Raw genomic sequence first — 21,834 nt, forward strand, 5'->3', positions numbered from 1 at the left:
GCAGCACTTCCCCTATATATATAACACCCCCGAGCCTTAGCTCGGCTCAATATACATCAACACAATAGCCCACAATATCACAAACGTCATAAGTCATAACAAAATCACTCTACCGTCAATATTCTTCCTTTCTATATAAATCGACAACTTTCGTTAAAACATCACAATACCAAACTAATGTCCACATTAATGTATTCATTTACTCATTCAAGGTTATTCAAACACATCCCAATAATATTCCGAGAAATATACACAAGTTCGAATGATTCGTCACTTTCCATATTCCATCCGAAACGTCAACAACTACGACGAACATACTAACTCGCATTGTTTCATTCCAAATTCATTAACAACAACCATAATCAACCTTTAAAGTCTTACTTTCACAATTATATAAGAATATACAACAATCATATAAATTCCCATAAGAACCCGCAACCATCTTCCAATGCCAATTCAACTTGTGAAACATTCATTTACGCCATAAATGCCACAACGACGCAATTAACAACTAAACAAAATCAAATTCACTTCCCTTCCACACCAACATGGCTCACGGCCAACCACACCCTTCACACACACACACGCCATGCACATACACACCACAATCCCATAATCTTCATGCAACTATAATCACTATAACATTCCTACAAGTTTCATAGCACAAAAATGGCAAAATCCTTACCTTTTCTTGAAATTCCGATTTGCCGCAAGCGTCGCTCTTTCACCAAACTAATTGTATCACGTCGGAGAGCGCCTTGAACTCACTACAAATATGAGAAGAACAAGATTTTAAGATTGGAAACAAGGCTTGGAAAAAAAATTCTCTCTTCCTATAGGGTTCGGCCGAGACCCCTTTTCTTGAGCTCAAAGGTTTGATTTTCTTTTTCTTGAACAATCTAAGGATATAGATGAACATATAATATTGCCCCCCTTATTATTGTCACATGCTCATCACATGACCATTTAAAATTGGGCTTGGGCCAAGGCCTATGGCCGGCCACCCCTCAACTTGGGCTTCAAATTTTTATTCAATTTTTCTTGGCCCAATTCGTAAAAATCTCGTTTTGTAATTCCCGAAACTAATTTCCGAAATTCCAAATTTTGCCCTTGACCTTCCCCGACGTCTTTGCACCAACACTTCTATGAATGACATCAACATATTAACTAAAATCAAAATATTGCCTTATAACATACAAGTCTTAATTATTTTCAAGATTTCCAATTATGCGAAAACACGGCACATAACATTGTCGGCTGGTGAAGATGGGCATAATTGTTGAAGATTATATGGAGATGTGCCATTATGTTATGATATATGTCCTTACAGATTATGATATCCATGAGCTATCTTTATAGTCTACCCAGAAATATTTATGAGATGTATGTTTAGATGTGCTCAGTGTGTTAGCTCCGGGTGCCCATCATGGCCCTCTGGTTAGGTTGTGACAAAAGTGATATCACAGCAGTTCATCTTAGGGTATGTCTACGAGCTGTGTCCAGTAGAGTCTTGTTTATGGGTGTGAAGCGTGCCACACTTATAAATAGAGGCTGCAGGGCATTTAGGAACCATTGACCCTTCCTTCTCATCTTAGATCGTGTTGTAGAGCTAAATTATAGGATGTGATTCCCCTGATTCTAATACTAAATGTTTTGATTGTGGATATGCAGTTGATTATGCCGCTATTTGGTAATTGACGAGAATTAAAGTTGTTACTCCGAAAGGTATGTTTTTTGCCTCATTGATATTGATTGACTTTGATATAAGAACTTGAGCTAGATGTTACGGGTATTTGTGTGTCACGACCCAACCCCGTAGGCCGCGACTAGTGTCCGTGCTGGACACCTGAACGTACCCAATAACCCAAACCAGCATATAAGCAGAATATTTAAATGTAAAAGTCAATTGGCGTCATTAATTATCACAGATTAACGGATAAAGCACAAGGAAGCCGATCAGGCTGTCACAGTTCATACCAACCCAAATCATATGCAGAACCCACATGTATGTCTACAGACCTCTACAGAACACATCAGAATCATAAGACGGGACAGGGCCCCGTCATACCCCTGACCAACATACAAATGTACCATAGCAAGGACTGTACCAAACATAGGCTCCGAACAATAGTGCACTCCAAGATGGCAGAATATAGTCCTAAATATGCGGATCAGCAAATCTGTAGTTTGTACCTGCGCGGCATGAAAACGCAGCCCCCGAAGATAGGGGGTCAGTACGAAATATGTACTGAGTATGTAAAGCATGGAACGTAGTAAACAAAGTCATAATCGAAGCAGAAGATACAGAAAATGAACGGAATATCCAGATTAGCAAAAATGCTGATCATAAAGCATAAATAGTATTTGCAGAAAACGTATGTCATACCTGGTCCCACTACGGGACAAAATCATAACCGAAGCAGAACATACAGAAAAGTGAGTGTGATATCCAGAGTATCAAATGCATATTTTCAAAACATGAAGAGTGTGTACAGAAACATATGCCATATCATATTCGGCCCCTGCCAAGGGACTCGGCAGACAGAATGTGGCCACCCCCCGACGCTGGTGCCACAACACATAAGGATCAGAAAAGGGGAATAACCCCGTAACATAGCATAACATATCAAATGGCCATACCAGATCATATCATATCCTGTCAGAATAGTGTACATGGCACAGCATACTCCACAACCCATGTACATATATACCTGCCCCCTCACATCGAGGCACGGCGAACAATGCAGTGGAAGACGCTTGAGAACATATCCTGGCCCGGGCTCAGTGTGGGAAACATTGAGGCATCCACGAATGGAGTAGTGAGAAACTAAATGCAATAAAATACCATGTATACTTCCAGAGACTGAATGAGGCATATCGAGTGACAAGTCAAAACAATGAAATCGGACGGAATCATAGTAAGTAAACTTCGGATGTCATAATGGGTTACGGAAGCATAATCTTTCTGAGATCATTTCCAAGATCCAAAACAGTTTATAAGACTTAACGGAGTATTTAAAACAATTCTTTAGATAATAGTTAGAGGAGTAGTTAAGACATTTCCTTTAAAGCAGCTCGAAGACAAGTCATAAATACAAAAGGGGTAAAATCGGAAATAGAGGGCCCACCTCGGGACAAACTAAGCGGTGGGCTCAAATTACGTATTTTAAGCTTGTGGGGTCACCTATAGAGGTACTAGGGACATTTCATAACTTTTTAAACAATTAGTGAAAGTTTGCCTAATTCTTCCAACAAAGCATACCTAAAAGGTTCAATTCTATGCGAAGCCAACTCAACAGACTCAGTCTCTGAAGCCCTGACCAAGTCTAGTGAGTGCCGCATCCCCCGAATAAAGTCGTGGGGGTCCTCGTCGGGCTTAGACCCGAAAAACTCTGGAGGGCCATACGATAGGAACTCTTGAACTCTCAGGCTGTCACGCCTGTCGTCATCATCATCATCTCTCCGCCCGCGTCTGCGAGCCTGTCCCGCTACCAGAGTGGTCAATAACTGCACAACCTCTCTCAGTGTCCTGTCCTCCGCCCCTGGGTGAGGAACTGGAGGCTCGGGTACGGGTACTCAGGCCCCTGGAGCTGCTGATGGACCTGCTCCAGGCTCCACCGGTGCTGTAGCGGATCCCTCTGAATGGGGCACAACCTCGGGCAAATTATAAACACGAGCCCGGGTAACTCGTTGTGCCTGACTAGTCCCTGCCATCCCTGCCTTGCCCTTCTGGGCCGCCGTTGCCTTCTTCGGAGGCATCACTGCAACACACAATAACGAATCAGATCAAAATCATCCTAATAGCACGGCTCTAACGCACGATCTAAGATTCGAAAGAAAAGTAACACCCTAAATGCCCTGTAGTCTCCTGTTTATAGATGTGGTGCACAACACACCGATAAACAAGACTCTACGAGACACGGCCTGTAGACATTCCGAGGACAAACTGCTCTGATACCACTTTTGTCACGACCCAACCCCGTAGGCCGTGACTAGCGCCCGATCTGGGCACCCAAACCCATCTATCAAAAGCATTCAAGTATATAGCAGAAGCCGACAAGGCTATATTCCAAATTTAGATAATTTCCAGAAAAATTTCGGCAGAGTTTTCTTTGTTTTACAGACTATCCAAAATAACCCTGCGCACAGAAAATATCAACAAAGGCCACACCGGCCAACAAGGCAACATGTAAACATATGCGGACCGGCCGCCGCGGCGAATGGGATCGCCCAAACACATCATATACACACATCCGAACAGAAAGACCCAACCCACAAACATGTCCACAGACCTCTAAACAGATCGACAGAATCATATGACGGGACAGGGCCCTGCCGTACCCAAATAGTCAGATATACAGAAATATATACATAACAAAAGATGTATGTACCAAAAGTGGACTCCGGATCAAAAGGGAGTACTCCGAAATAGCAGAAAGTGGAGCCTACAGTGGTGGATCACCTGTGTCTGTACCTGCGGGCATGAAACGCAGCCCCCGAAGAAAGGGGGTCAGTACGATAGATGTACTGAGTATGTAAAGCATAGAGTACAGAAATATGAGCCACAACTGAAAGTAAACAGGATACAAAAGGGGGAATACTAAATAGTATATCAAAATCTATATCAAAATCATATATACATAATGCAAACAAAATCATGCAAAGCTCAGGAACGTGGTCACCACTCCGACACTGGTGCCACACACAACATAACACCAGAAGGTTCAAATCTCCGTACATCCCCGAGCACATATATCATCATAACATATCACCAGCCATATCACAGCATAACACCAAACGGAACCCGGCCCTATGGCGAGGTCTCGGGAACCGTAACACAGCATACGGCCGAATTTATCATAGTGCGCACGAATCATAACCGGCCCGGGAACCGGTGAACGAAGTCATAATAAGGGCACGAGCGGAGTCGTGAGCAAACAATGCAATTTATAAGTCAAAACATCTTTTGAAACTTGATAATATCATATGCTAATTCATTAATCAACTAGTTCGAATAGTTAGTCAATACGGGGTTCGTTTAACAAAATATTTCCAACATAGTATTTATGGTTCAAAATATAATCTAGAATACTGTGGCAGTCAAAACATTATTCTATGATAGCCAAATTCATAAACAAAAGTGTTTTGCTGACATTATACAAAAATGAGAATAATAGAGTCAACAAGGAAGTCTCGATGCTAGCGGGCCACCGCGGGTCAAGTCGAGGTGACAAACATGAATCACGAACATTTAGGGTCTATGGAATCATACATGGAAGATCCGAAGCGATTTGATTACATTTGCATAAGTTTCGGACATTTAATTACTTTGCAAGCAAAAGAAGGACTTTAAGGTTCAATTCAATTGAATGAATAGTGCTCGATTTCAAATTCGGATTTCAAGGAACAGAATTGCCCCCGGGGCTCCGGTATCAACCTACGATACTTAAGACATGCCAAAAGAAGGAATAGGGTAGCCTTACATACCTTATATACGTCTTACGCTCGCCCAAAACTCAAGTCCCGTTTTGCTCAAAATCTGCAAATGGTCAAAGTTACCAATTAAGGATTGTAAGGCTTAAGAATTCACTTAACTTCATTTTTGTCTACCGAAATTTCGGCAGCACTTCCCCTATATATATAACACCCCCGAGCCTTAGCTCGGCTCAATATACATCAACACAACAGCCCACAATATCACAAACGTCATAAGTCATAACAAAATCACTCTACCGTCAATATTCTTCCTTTCTATATAAATCGACAACTTTCGTTAAAACATCACAATACCAAACTAATGTCCACATTAATGTATTCATTTACTCATTCAAGGTTATTCAAACACATCCCAATAATATTCCGAGAAATATACACAAGTTCGAATGATTCGTCACTTTCCATATTCCATCCGAAACGTCAACAACTACGACGAACATACTAACTCGCATTGTTTCATTCCAAATTCATTAACAACAACCATAATCAACCTTTAAAGTCTTACTTTCACAATTATATAAGAATATACAACAATCATATAAATTCCCATAAGAACCCGCAACCATCTTCCAATGCCAATTCAACTTGTGAAACATTCATTTACGCCATAAATGCCACAACGACGCAATTAACAACTAAACAAAATCAAATTCACTTCCCTTCCACACCAACATGGCTCACGGCCAACCACACCCTTCACACACACACACGCCATGCACATACACACCACAATCCCATAATCTTCATGCAACTATAATCACTATAACATTCCTACAAGTTTCATAGCACAAAAATGGCAAAATCCTTACCTTTTCTTGAAATTCCGATTTGCCGCAAGCGTCGCTCTTTCACCAAACTAATTGTATCACGTCGGAGAGCGCCTTGAACTCACTACAAATATGAGAAGAACAAGATTTTAAGATTGGAAACAAGGCTTGGAAAAAAAATTCTCTCTTCCTATAGGGTTCGGCCGAGACCCCTTTTCTTGAGCTCAAAGGTTTGATTTTCTTTTTCTTGAACAATCTAAGGATATAGATGAACATATAATATTGCCCCCCTTATTATTGTCACATGCTCATCACATGACCATTTAAAATTGGGCTTGGGCCAAGGCCTATGGCCGGCCACCCCTCAACTTGGGCTTCAAATTTTTATTCAATTTTTCTTGGCCCAATTCGTAAAAATCTCGTTTTGTAATTCCCGAAACTAATTTCCGAAATTCCAAATTTTGCCCTTGACCTTCCCCGACGTCTTTGCACCAACACTTCCATGAATGACATCAACATATTAACTAAAATCAAAATATTGCCTTATAACATACAAGTCTTAATTATTTTCAAGATTTCCAATTATGCGAAAACACGGCACATAACATTGTCGGCTGGTGAAGATGGGCATAATTGTTGAAGATTATATGGAGATGTGCCATTATGTTATGATATATGTCCTTACAGATTATGATATCCATGAGCTATCTTTATAGTCTACCCAGAAATATTTATGAGATGTATGTTTAGATGTGCTCAGTGTGTTAGCTCCGGGTGCCCATCATGGCCCTCTGGTTAGGTTGTGACAAAAGTGATATCACAGCAGTTCATCTTAGGGTATGTCTACGAGCTGTGTCCAGTAGAGTCTTGTTTATGGGTGTGAAGCGTGCCACACTTATAAATAGAGGCTGCAGGGCATTTAGGAACCATTGACCCTTCCTTCTCATCTTAGATCGTGTTGTAGAGCTAAATTATAGGATGTGATTCCCCTGATTCTAATACTAAATGTTTTGATTGTGGATATGCAGTTGATTATGCCGCTATTTGGTAATTGACGAGAATTAAAGTTGTTACTCCGAAAGGTATGTTTTTTGCCTCATTGATATTGATTGACTTTGATATAAGAACTTGAGCTAGATGTTACGGGTATTTGTGTGTCACGACCCAACCCCGTAGGCCGCGACTAGTGTCCGTGCTGGACACCTGAACGTACCCAATAACCCAAACCAGCATATAAGCAGAATATTTAAATGTAAAAGTCAATTGGCGTCATTAATTATCACAGATTAACGGATAAAGCACAAGGAAGCCGATCAGGCTGTCACAGTTCATACCAACCCAAATCATATGCAGAACCCACATGTATGTCTACAGACCTCTACAGAACACATCAGAATCATAAGACGGGACAGGGCCCCGTCATACCCCTGACCAACATACAAATGTACCATAGCAAGGACTGTACCAAACATAGGCTCCGAACAATAGTGCACTCCAAGATGGCAGAATATAGTCCTAAATATGCGGATCAGCAAATCTGTAGTTTGTACCTGCGCGGCATGAAAACGCAGCCCCCGAAGATAGGGGGTCAGTACGAAATATGTACTAAGTATGTAAAGCATGGAACGTAGTAAACAAAGTCATAATCGAAGCAGAAGATACAGAAAATGAACGGAATATCCAGATTAGCAAAAATGCTGATCATAAAGCATAAATAGTATTTGCAGAAAACGTATGTCATACCTGGTCCCACTACGGGACAAAATCATAACCGAAGCAGAACATACAGAAAAGTGAGTGTGATATCCAGAGTATCAAATGCATATTTTCAAAACATGAAGAGTGTGTACAGAAACATATGCCATATCATATTCGGCCCCTGCCAAGGGACTCGGCAGACAGAATGTGGCCACCCCCCGACGCTGGTGCCACAACACATAAGGATCAGAAAAGGGGAATAACCCCGTAACATAGCATAACATATCAAATGGCCATACCAGATCATATCATATCCTGTCAGAATAGTGTACATGGCACAGCATACTCCACAACCCATGTACATATATACCTGCCCCCTCACATCGAGGCACGGCGAACAATGCAGTGGAAGACGCTTGAGAACATATCCTGGCCCGGGCTCAGTGTGGGAAACATTGAGGCATCCACGAATGGAGTAGTGAGAAACTAAATGCAATAAAATACCATGTATACTTCCAGAGACTGAATGAGGCATATCGAGTGACAAGTCAAAACAATGAAATCGGACGGAATCATAGTAAGTAAACTTCGGATGTCATAATGGGTTACGGAAGCATAATCTTTCTGAGATCATTTCCAAGATCCAAAACAGTTTATAAGACTTAACGGAGTATTTAAAACAATTCTTTAGATAATAGTTAGAGGAGTAGTTAAGACATTTCCTTTAAAGCAGCTCGAAGACAAGTCATAAATACAAAAGGGGTAAAATCGGAAATAGTGGGCCCACCTCGGGACAAACTAAGCGGTGGGCTCAAATTACGTATTTTAAGCTTGTGGGGTCACCTATAGAGGTACTAGGGACATTTCATAACTTTTTAAACAATTAGTGAAAGTTTGCCTAATTCTTCCAACAAAGCATACCTAAAAGGTTCAATTCTATTGAATGAAAAAGTGACAATTTCAAACGCGGATTCCGATGGACAGAATATATTCCGGGGCTCAAATCCGATCCTAGTACACCTAGGACCTGCCAAAAGAAAAATCGGGATAGCTTTACATACCTTATATGCTCTTTACGCCTTTCCAAATTCAATTCCCGTTTCGCCCAAAATCTGTAATTGGTCACATTTACCAATTCTCAATTTCCAATCTTTAAGTATTCAATCTTTATTCATAATTGCCTACAGAAATTTGGGCAGCATCTCCCCTATACATATAGCATCCCCGAGAATTTAACTTGGCCAAAATAATCAACAACAACCCAACAACAACACCAACAACGACAACAATCAATATAGGACACAATATAACACAACTAGTCTTCTTTCCGACATAATGCAAGAACTTTCATTCCGACTTCCCATTTCCAAACCAATCTCAATGTTTTCATATTCATTATTAATCTAGACTATCACAATATAATTTGGAAGCATTTCATATCATTTCCACAAAATATTCACAAGATATACAAAATATACAAACTTTCCACCAAAGTCATAATTCATCCAAAACTTCTAATATTCAACCTACATATCCATAACATATTTCCATCTTCCAATTTCATCAACCATAATCATAATTCACATCTTAACAACTTCATTTCCATAATATCACAAAGTCATTCTAAAGTGACATAATCTTCTACATTCCAACTTCAACCAAAATTCATTCAACTTTCATTCCCAATATAATTTTCACCATAACCACAACGAGAATACAACATAAAATTCAACTCATATATGTATACAACATACATACACTCACGGCTATATATATATATATATATATATATATATATATATATATATATATATATATATATATATATATATATATATATATATATATATATATATACACTTTGTAAACTTCCATATTTCCATAGTTTCTACTCATTTCCATATACTACAACACAAACAAACCTTCATAACATAATAAAAAGGTATGAATTCCTACCTTTTTCTCCAATCTTCTTCACTTGTCCAAAGTGTGAGATTGATGAAACTAATGCTCAATCTTCCAAAACAACTACACCAAGTTGTAGAGGGACCTTGAATTAGTAGGAATTCAACAAGAAAATAATTTTAGAGTCAAGATTTTTTTGAGGGTGATTTTTCTATGGCCAACCCGAAATGGCTCTTATGTTTGCTCTTGGTTTTTCTTCTTTCTCTTCTTTCTTTGTTTCTTGAAACTTCTATTAGATAGTGACCATTTATAATTAATTAGCACATGGAAATATTCATTAAAACCATGGGTTGGGCCTCACTTGGCCGGCCACCCCTTAAACAATGGGCCTAAATTTTCATTTTATTCGTTTGGGTCAACTCGGTTGATCCCGAGTTGGGCCTAGCCCACTGACCTTTCGACCTTAAAACGTTCATATCTCCTTGTACCGACATCACCTAGGAACCAACGACCTATGGATAGAAACCTAATTCAATTATCTACAACTTCCATTTCATGGTATCTTTCCAAATTCCAAACTTATAATACCGTTTTTGCCCCTCAAAGTCAGGTCACCCGAAAACGTTTTGTTAAACATATTCGTTTGGAGGGCTTCCACTTTGATTTGGCCCAAGGGTACTTCATGAGTTGTGTTTAACTTTACATATGTGATTCATATGACTTTTTAGATGTTCCAAAAAAGAATCTCGGTGTGTGGGCCCCACCCCAGCAAATAATCCGACGTTCAAAAATACGGGATATAACATTGTGATTGCCCTGTGAGGTATTGGATGTGTTTTCTGGGCTATGTACAAGAATGAGGCAGTAAGAAGGATAGAGCGAACTCTGTCAAAAAATTTTACATATTGAATTGTTTGAGTGTATGCTATAGACAAAGGATGAAGGAAAAATGTGACAATCGGATGTTTGGTAAGTCATGATTGAATGAACAATATGAGATGCTTTCAAAGAGAAGTTTTAGAATGATTTCGATTTAATTTAAGGGAAGAACCTTGGAAGGAAAAAAATGATTAGTAATTAAAGGAACTGGAATGAGTTGCATTTGAGATTTTGGAGAATTGAGATTTATTGAAGATATAGGGAAAGTTGACATAAAGAAGTCAAATGCAGTATTACAACTTATAGATTGGCGAGTAAAAGATGATGATGAGATATTGATATGAGACAGGAAGTTAACGAGTAGGGGAAAGTTTTACTCTAGAAATTTATATATATATACACACATATGATCAGGATGGTTTGATGACGGGTTTGTACTTATAGTGGGATGTTCTACAGATTTCTTGGCACATACTATAAAATGGCAAAGGTAAAAGAGTACTTCAAGAGCAAAGGAAGTCAAGAAGGACCTTGAGGATGAAAGGAAAAGAAAATACGTTAATGAATTGGTTAAAGGAAGTTATGTGACCATCGACGATAAGAGGAAGTCTAATAAATAGTAAGGTTGGCTAAAGGTAGACATTGATAGCATAAGACAATGGACTTGAAATAGAGATACGATTACAAAGGAAACATGACAATCTTAAGTAGTATTGGGATATTTCGTAAGTGAGGTATTAATAAGCGATGTAAACCATAACTCATGAGTGGTCACATTATATATTATGTGTGCCTTTATGATCGATCTTACGATATGTTAAAGGTACTGATTGAGCTGGGTTTTAACGTCAAGGTAGCAAATGCTACAGGGCAAGTTGATATTGTTTCCTCCGAATGTTAAAGTAGGATAATCATGATGTAATAATATCGGGGAGAAGAAAAATATGTGTATATAAGAGCAAGAATATAATGATTTCATGAGAAGAGTAGAAGGGTAAGCAAGGGAAATATGTTGCTAGTAAGGGTCAAGTAAGGTTTCCAAGAAAAGGGTTAAGGCAATGGTAGAAGCGAAGAGTCATCCAGATAAATTTCTAAAGTAAGTAAGCAGGAAGGACAGAGTAAGGCAATATGGAATAAAAGGTGAATGTGAAGATTCTGAAACACATTTTGACAAACAAGTTTGAAGTATAATAGCGATGGACATGGATAACCTGAAAAGGAATAATCAGATCTTATGAGAAGTGTCAAGGGATTTTTGAATCTTAAGGTATATCCGTGAGGATAAATCTGAAGCCGTGTTGATACATTCACTTAGGAAGCGGAAACCCCCCCCCCCCTTCCTAAAAGATGATCTTAGAATAGAAAGGATTCGTATTTCTAATAGAATATTCTACGAATTCCAGGGCCAATGCATAAAATGGCAAGTGGGGAAGAGCGCTTTATGAGCAAGGGAAATCAAGAAAGACCCTAAGGGAAAAAGTAAGAAAAGTGGATTAATGAATTAGCAAAGGAAGTTGTGTAGTCATCAAGGACAAGAGGAAGGATAATAAGGTAACAAGTCTGGCCAAGAGACAAAACATCATTAACATGGGGTAAGAGTCTTGATAAGGAGTACAGAAATTCGATCATAAAGGAAATACGATAAATGTACCGGGGGGAGGGGAAGAGGGAGGGGTATGTATAAATACGAATAAGTTGTAGTGTCATAAGGGAAGATGAGGACTCGATGCAAGAAGAAAGAAAATAGTGTGCTTTGTAATGATTTCATGATAATAACAGGAACCGACAGAATATTAGAAAGACTATGATGCATGACTGTGATGCAAACAAGTAGTTAAGAGAACTACGGGACAATATGAGCTAAGCTGATGAAAGGATGAGTCGTGGGAATGAATGGTAGAGAGTATAAACTTCTAATTGTATAGTATAGATATAAATCGGAATTGGGAACTAGGAGCAAGAAGAATCTCAAGGATATTAGTAAAAAGATAGTTATGAAGGAAGATTAGAGCTGGAGGTTGGGCACTCCATAAAGAATCTAGCGAATTCCGGTGTCATCACTGATTCATAAGCCTAGTTATAGTTTTTTTGGCACTTTCGCCACTTCTGAGCATTGTTTGACTCACTTTTGACCTGAGGTTGACTTTTGGGCAAATGGACCTTTTCCGGAGTTTCGTCAACTCTGAGAGGTCCGGATGATTGTTTAGAACCTGTATGTATGATTGGTTCGGTTCCCAATGCATTTTGGTGCATCTCGGGGCTTTGGATGGGAAATGAGAAGTAGGCACCGGTGGTTGACTCGATCAACGAGGCTTTCATTGGAAATTTGAGACCACGAGTGTATTCGTAGCATATTTTTGTATGGGTGTAGGTGGTTGGGTTGTGAGCAGATGGACTCGGGAATAACCCAGAAATATGATTGAAGACTTAGAGAAATTCAAAAAATCTGGTGTCCAGTGCCCGCAATGGCGACACCAGAGCAGCCCCAGCGGTGCCGCTGTGGCGGTGTGATGACCGCTGGGGCGGTGTGGGTAATAGAGGCCATACCGCTACTGCTGTTTCCCAGCCGCCGTAGCGGCACCGCTGTTGTCACGACCCAGCCCCGTGGGCCGCGACTGGTGTCCTTCTGGGACACCCCAAACGAACTCACACCCAGACCATCGTAATCAGACTCGTCCGAACTCAACGTACGTTATTCGAACTCATCATCGTAATCAGACATCTACCGAACACTTATCCTAAGCAGTCGCCCGTACAAATCAAACAAATCACAAATCAAAAAGGAGGCGGAATATACATCGCCAAATTTCACACACACACATCAGAAGGGTGGCGGAATGCACATCGCCCCCAAATGCATACACATACATACAAACTCAGAGGCCGACTTGGCCATAGTAGCGTACGGGCCGCTTAAGAACGCAAAACAGACTCACATGCAAACACACCGGACCCACGACCCACAAATCTGACTACAGGCCTCTAGACAAAACAGAACATATGAACATATGACGGGACAGGGCCCCGCCGTACCCACACATCCACAAATGTACAGAATACAGACACAACAAAAGACATGTACCAAAGTAGGCTCCGGATCAAAGGGGAGCTCTCCAACACAGCAGAATGAGTAGCCTAAACTGGAGGACCACCCAAACGAGCTTCTGTACCTGCGGGCATGAAACACAGCCCCCGAAGAAATGGGGGTCAGTACGGGAGAAGTACTGAGTATGTAAAGCAGAAGGTACAGAAATCACAAACACAGCTGGAGTCAGAAAGAACAACACACCAACATCGCAAACAAAGCAAACCTGTGCGGGAGGCGAACGTACAAATGCAAATCAAATCATGTATAGGGTTTAGGAACGTGGTCACCCCCCGACGCTGGTGCCACAACACATCATAACTCCAGAAGTTTTCAAATCTCCGTACAGTCTCCAGACACATCATATCACACACACATCATATCATCAGAACATATCAAATGCCATATCACATCATAACTCCATAAACGGTAACCGGCCCTATGGCGAGGCCTCGGAAACCGTAACACATCATAACTCCCGAATATATTATAGCGCGCACGATCACAAAGTCGGCCCGGGTACCGACGAACGAAGTCATAGCAGACAGCACGAACAGAGTAGTGCCGAAACCATATGCATATTAAAAATAATTTGTCGGACTCAACATATCGTTTACATATAGGCAGATACTGACGCCAGAAGGCTCGGAGTAGGAATCGAATTGATAAAAGTAGGCATATAAAGGTTACGAAGTTCCAAACTGTCAAATTCGTAAGAAAACTGTTCATAAGTCATTTTTCCGGAATTCTCACATCATCCCAAAGTACAGAACATGCATTAGTGGCATAGGAAGTTTCAAACACATCCTTGAGTCATAAACAGAAGATTGCGAATCATAACAGACACAAGCGAATCAAACAAACCGAATAAGGGGAGCCTCGGGGCTCGCGGGCCCACCTCGGGTCAAATTGAGGCGGCGGACACAAATCACAGACTTTCGGCTCCATAGAGCCATCTACGAAAGTTTCGAAGGGTTTCGGACACAACAGCACAAGTTATGGAGGTACGAACATTCTTTTAACCAAAAGTGACAAAAAGGGGTTCAATCGCGCTGAGTGAATAGTGCTCGAACTTGAACTTCGATTTCCAAGAGCAGGGTTATTCCCGAGATTCCGAAATTTACCTAGTGGGTCTAGGACATGCCAAAAGAATGAGAGGTAGGCTTTACATACCTGGTTGGCGCCTTACGCTCGTCAAATCGCGATTCCCGTTTCGTCCAGAAACTGCAAATGGTCACTTTTACCAGTTACTATTCATGAGAGTTAGCATTTTCATCTTTGGGGCTATACTTGGCTACCGAAATTTCGGCAGCATTTCCCCTATAAACCTAACATCCCCGAGACTTGGCTCGGCTCAAAATACAACAACAACAACAACCCAAACATCATTACACAATACGAATCACAATCAAACACATTGACTTCACAATTGCACCTTATTTCATAAGTTGGTAATCCTATTTCCAAACTTCGAAATTTCAACTCATATCCACATTATTGTATTCATTCATTCAAGATTCTTCCATTACATAACAAACAAGTTCCAAACCATATACAAAGTTTCTCAAAATCCATTACTTTCCCTATTTCATTCAAAACACCAAAAGTTACGACGAATATTCTAACTTGCGTCGTTTCATTCCAAATCCATCAACATCAATTATAACTCATATTTAAAGTCCTTAGTATCATAAATATACAATGAGATACACCATGATACCGAAGGTATACACTTTCCGATAATATCCGAAATCATTTTCTAGCGCCAACTCAATTCTTTAATCAATCCTTTACGACATAAAGATCACAACAACACATTATTCAAACTAAACAAAATAAAATTCTTATGCCTTGCACTACATGGGACTCACGGCCAAACACACCCTTCTATATACACACACACCATGCACAAACACAACCTCATCCCACAATCTTCACACTAATCCAATCACTAACACATATATATCCATTTCATAACATAAAAACATAGATTTCTTACCTCTTTCTTGAAATTCCGATTTGCCGCAAACGCGCACCTTACGCCAAACTAATTGTACCCCGTTGAAGAGGGTCTTGAGTACTTCACAACTATGCGAAAATCAAGATTTTTGGATTGAAACAAAGGCTAGCAAAATTTTTTCCTTTCTCTCTATACCCTTCGGCCGAGAGCTCCTTATGGAGTGTTCTTCATATTTTTTTTTGTTTGCTTTGGCTTTCTAGATAATTCAAAGGCTACTTTGATATATATCCATTAAAGAGAGTCATGTGCATAGCACATGACATTTAAAACATGGGTTTGGGCCACCCCCAAAGACTTGGGCCTCAATTCTTGTTGTCCAATCTTGGCCCAATTCATTAAAAAATCCCGTTTTGTAATTCCCGAACTAATTTCCAAAATTCCAAATTTACCCTCGGCCTTCCCCGAGGTCTCGACATCAATGATTTCATAATCAACATGAGCATAGCAACTTGAATCAAAATATCTCCTCAACACACACAAGTCTTATTTATTTCTTGATTTCCCGTTATGCGAAAATACGGGATATAACATTCTTCCCCCCTTAAGAACATTCGTCCTCGAATGTTGAATCGAACTCATGGGTGTCGTACTACTCCGGGAGGGTTCTCTTGATGGTTGTCCTTTATTGATTTCTCCGACATGTCTTCTTTACCAATACTAGGGTAGATTTTTCACATCACTGACTCAAATACCTTCATAATACATTTTCTCATACTCTACGTAACCACCGAACTCTGCACTATATTCTTGTAAGGGACGGACACTTTCCAGACATCATCGTCAATATCATCTTCCTTTCACACTCCTGAGTTTCCTTACCACATCGTCGTAATCTCACTTTACTTCATATCAGACACTTCATGCCCAACAGATTCAGAACTAAAACCGAACGGATTCGTAATCGGAGGCAGACATACTCAACTATGGCGGATGGATTCGTAGTCGAAGTCAGAGGTACAAAAGTGGGTCAACCCAATCTGAGATCAGGGTCAGACATACAAAGGCGTATCAGACGAATTCGTAAGCAGAATCAAACACACGAAGGTATACCAAACAGATTCACAATCAAAGTCAGACGTACGGACTCATATCGGACAGATCCGAAATCAGAATCAAGTATACAGGATTGTTTCATACAAAGTCGTGACCAGTCAAACCGAAGTGTATCAAACACACACGCGGTCAAAATCAAACGCACCGAAGCATATCAGACGGATTTATGTCCAGAGTCAGACCCACGGAGGTGTGCCAGACAGAAACGGATTCAGAATCAAACGCACAAAAGGTTCATCGAACAGGAACGTAGTCGAACTTAAAAATATAGAGGCGTACAAGGTAGAGCCTCATCGGCATCGGAAGTGCAGAAGCACTATGGATAGAATGTCAATTTAGAATCAAATCATTCATATTAAGACTCCAATAATTCATGAGAATTCCCCTTGATTTGCAAACTCACTCACCAAGCCGTCACACAATTTACCTGGCGTCTTACGTATCGATTCCTTCAAATTTCCAATTACTCACACTGCTTATCTTTTATTTATCACAACATTAGTCGCCGGGCTCAGCTCTTAGCCCTCCTAGGCACCAAATGAGAATCATACACACACATACACATACATATACACCTACACACGTTTACTCATACCTTACCGGCGAACATCTCTGGCTGTTATTCAAATTCGTTCAATTTCCCAAGAGGTGTTGTATCCTTTCCTTTTCGCCCATTTAGTCCGCCTCGTTCCGCGCGACTCTCGAAAGGGCACTAATTATTCTCCACACATTCTATTCACCTTTGGTTACCCCAAATTCCCATTTACGTTAATCATACTTACACTTATGAAAAACTTTGCATTACTTCCCAGGGGGTCACCCATCCCAGAATTGCTCTGGCTTGAGCACGCTTAACCCCGAAACTTTTACACATTTTGACGCGTTAGGGCTGATATAATTTCGCCAATTGCCCCGTACGACCTTTGTCACGAAATTTTAGGCCAAACGGGGTCTTAGCAAATCTTTCGGAAATTTTTCGTAGCGGGTCCCACTCTCGGCTAAGCCGTACCATTACCTTGTCGCCCTTCTGAATTTCCAACATTCACTTTCATACACATATACATATGATCACAACTAACCCACGAATTTAAGCCTCCAAATAGTCGATGTGATCCGATAGAAATGCCACCGTAAGGTGTTCTCTGGCCACCGACAGAAGAAAACTAAAGCCCGATAAGTATCGCGGGGCCTTTTGTACTTAGTCTACATATTTACTTCTATATTTCTGGAAAAATTTGGGCAGAGTTTCCTCTGTATTTCTTACTATCCGAAACCTGTACACCAGAAATACCAACCACGCCTCACAGGGCCAACACATATGTACACACATACACATCATATCACGTCGTAACGCAGCCACACAGGGCTGATGACTTCAAATAGGAATTATACCATCGTCGACACTTACCACACGTGCCCAACTCAAACGGCATCGGAGGCGTTTTCCTGTTTTCCTTCATCCAGGATTTCCAAAATCACTCGGACGGTGGGGATATTTAGTCGCCCTTGCCTTGGGTCACCCGGTCTCTAATTCCTTTAAATTTCCGTCGTCTTCACAGGACAACGTTTTGCGAATATCATACACATATAGAAAATTCTAAAAACTCATACACTTATAAATAATCAATATCGGGTCTGACCTGGGGAGCTGCCGTGAGAGGTATGTCCACTATCATCCACATCTGTCTGCTCCCTGCCTATCCGGTCTCCATTATTACCCGCATCTGAATCGGAGGGATACGGACGATCAGTCAAATCCCGGCTCACTGACGACCCAGGCCAAGAACCGGAGAAATCCATAGCACTCTCCGAGGTGGCTGGGCTATCAGGGTTCTCCCTAACGATAAGAGCTGGCGCATATTTGAAAATCTCCTCCTGAGTCATCCCAGAAGAATGCTCCGATGGGCCTGCCTCATCACTATCCTCCTCCGCGGAGGTAAGAAGCTCCGGAGGGGTCATCGCCAGATCCCCCGAGATGTCTGTGTCGTAGCCATCCTCCACGGGATCCTCCGCCCCAGGAATCGGGGACTCTGGAGGAGTCGTAGAGGGGTCCTCCGACGGATCTGTATCGTAGCTATCCTCCGGGGAATCCTCCGAAGGATCCGTCTCGAACGAGTAACTGGGGCCCTGCCTACTCGGCCCCGGTGACAGCCTGGGGGCCTTCCTGGCACCCCCATCCTCATCGTCGGAAGCCGTCCTCTTCATCCTTCACCAACCTACAATCACCTGCAGGAAGAGGGTCAGAATCATTTTTCCCCAAATACTGAAGCCAACATTCTTTTCGGAGCCTTGCTGTGAACACAGCAATTCGTTGGGAGGAACCATCCTAACAGTATAGCTTTATCGCACGATCTAAGATCCCAAGAAAGGGTAACACAACATCCTAGATGTCCTGTAGCTCCTTGTTTATAGATGTGGTGCACAACACATCGATAAACAAGACTCTACTAGACACGGCCTGTAGACATTCCGAGGACAAACCTGGCTCTGATACCACTTTTGTCACGACCCAGCCCCGTGGGCCGCGACTGGTGTCCTTCTGGGACACCCCAAACGAACTCACACCCAGACCATCGTAATCAGACTCGTCCGAACTCAACGTACGTTATTCGAACTCATCATCGTAATCAGACATCTACCGAACACTTATCCTAAGCAGTCGCCCGTACAAATCAAACAAATCACAAATCAAAAAGGAGGCGGAATATACATCGCCAAATTTCACACACACACATCAGAAGGGTGGCGGAATGCACATCGCCCCCAAATGCATACACATACATACAAACTCAGAGGCCGACTTGGCCATAGTAGCGTACGGGCCGCTTAAGAACGCAAAACAGACTCACATGCAAACACACCGGACCCACGACCCACAAATCTGACTACAGGCCTCTAGACAAAACAGAACATATGAACATATGACGGGACAGGGCCCCGCCGTACCCACACATCCACAAATGTACAGAATACAGACACAACAAAAGACATGTACCAAAGTAGGCTCCGGATCAAAGGGGAGCTCTCCAACACAGCAGAATGAGTAGCCTAAACTGGAGGACCACCCAAACGAGCTTCTGTACCTGCGGGCATGAAACACAGCCCCCGAAGAAACGGGGGTCAGTACGGGAGAAGTACTGAGTATGTAAAGCAGAAGGTACAGAAATCACAAACACAGCTGGAGTCAGAAAGAACAACACACCAACATCGCAAACAAAGCAAACCTGTGCGGGAGGCGAACGTACAAATGCAAATCAAATCATGTATAGGGTTTAGGAACGTGGTCACCCCCCGACGCTGGTGCCACAACACATCATAACTCCAGAAGTTTTCAAATCTCCGTACAGTCTCCAGACACATCATATCACACACACATCATATCATCAGAACATATCAAATGCCATATCACATCATAACTCCATAAACGGTAACCGGCCCTATGGCGAGGCCTCGGAAACCGTAACACATCATAACTCCCGAATATATTATAGCGCGCACGATCACAAAGTCGGCCCGGGTACCGACGAACGAAGTCATAGCAGACAGCACGAACAGAGTAGTGCCGAAACCATATGCATATTAAAAATAATTTGTCGGACTCAACATATCGTTTACATATAGGCAGATACTGACGCCAGAAGGCTCGGAGTAGGAATCGAATTGATAAAAGTAGGCATATAAAGGTTACGAAGTTCCAAACTGTCAAATTAGTAAGAAAACTGTTCATAAGTCATTTTTCCGGAATTCTCACATCATCCCAAAGTACAGAACATGCATTAGTGGCATAGGAAGTTTCAAACACATCCTTGAGTCATAAACAGAAGATTGCGAATCATAACAGACACAAGCGAATCAAACAAACCGAATAAGGGGAGCCTCGGGGCTCGCGGGCCCACCTCGGGTCAAATTGAGGCGGCGGACACAAATCACAGACTTTCGGCTCCATAGAGCCATCTACGAAAGTTTCGAAGGGTTTCGGACACAACAGCACAAGTTATGGAGGTACGAACATTCTTTTAACCAAAAGTGACAAAAAGGGGTTCAATCGCGCTGAGTGAATAGTGCTCGAACTTGAACTTCGATTTCCAAGAGCAGGGTTATTCCCGAGATTCCGAAATTTACCTAGTGGGTCTAGGACATGCCAAAAGAATGAGAGGTAGGCTTTACATACCTGGTTGGCGCCTTACGCTCGTCAAATCGCGATTCCCGTTTCGTCCAGAAACTGCAAATGGTCACTTTTACCAGTTACTATTCATGAGAGTTAGCATTTTCATCTTTGGGGCTATACTTGGCTACCGAAATTTCGGCAGCATTTCCCCTATAAACCTAACATCCCCGAGACTTGGCTCGGCTCAAAATACAACAACAACAACAACCCAAACATCATTACACAATACGAATCACAATCAAACACATTGACTTCACAATTGCACCTTATTTCATAAGTTGGTAATCCTATTTCCAAACTTCGAAATTTCAACTCATATCCACATTATTGTATTCATTCATTCAAGATTCTTCCATTACATAACAAACAAGTTCCAAACCATATACAAAGTTTCTCAAAATCCATTACTTTCCCTATTTCATTCAAAACACCAAAAGTTACGACGAATATTCTAACTTGCGTCGTTTCATTCGAAATCCATCAACATCAATTATAACTCATATTTAAAGTCCTTAGTATCATAAATATACAATGAGATACACCATGATACCGAAGGTATACACTTTCCGATAATATCCGAAATCATTTTCTAGCGCCAACTCAATTCTTTAATCAATCCTTTACGACATAAAGATCACAACAACACATTATTCAAACTAAACAAAATAAAATTCTTATGCCTTGCACTACATGGGACTCACGGCCAAACACACCCTTCTGTATACACACACACCATGCACAAACACAACCTCATCCCACAATC

Source organism: Lycium barbarum, chromosome 2, assembly GCF_019175385.1.
Source record: "Lycium barbarum isolate Lr01 chromosome 2, ASM1917538v2, whole genome shotgun sequence".
Lineage (NCBI taxonomy): Eukaryota > Viridiplantae > Streptophyta > Magnoliopsida > Solanales > Solanaceae > Lycium > Lycium barbarum.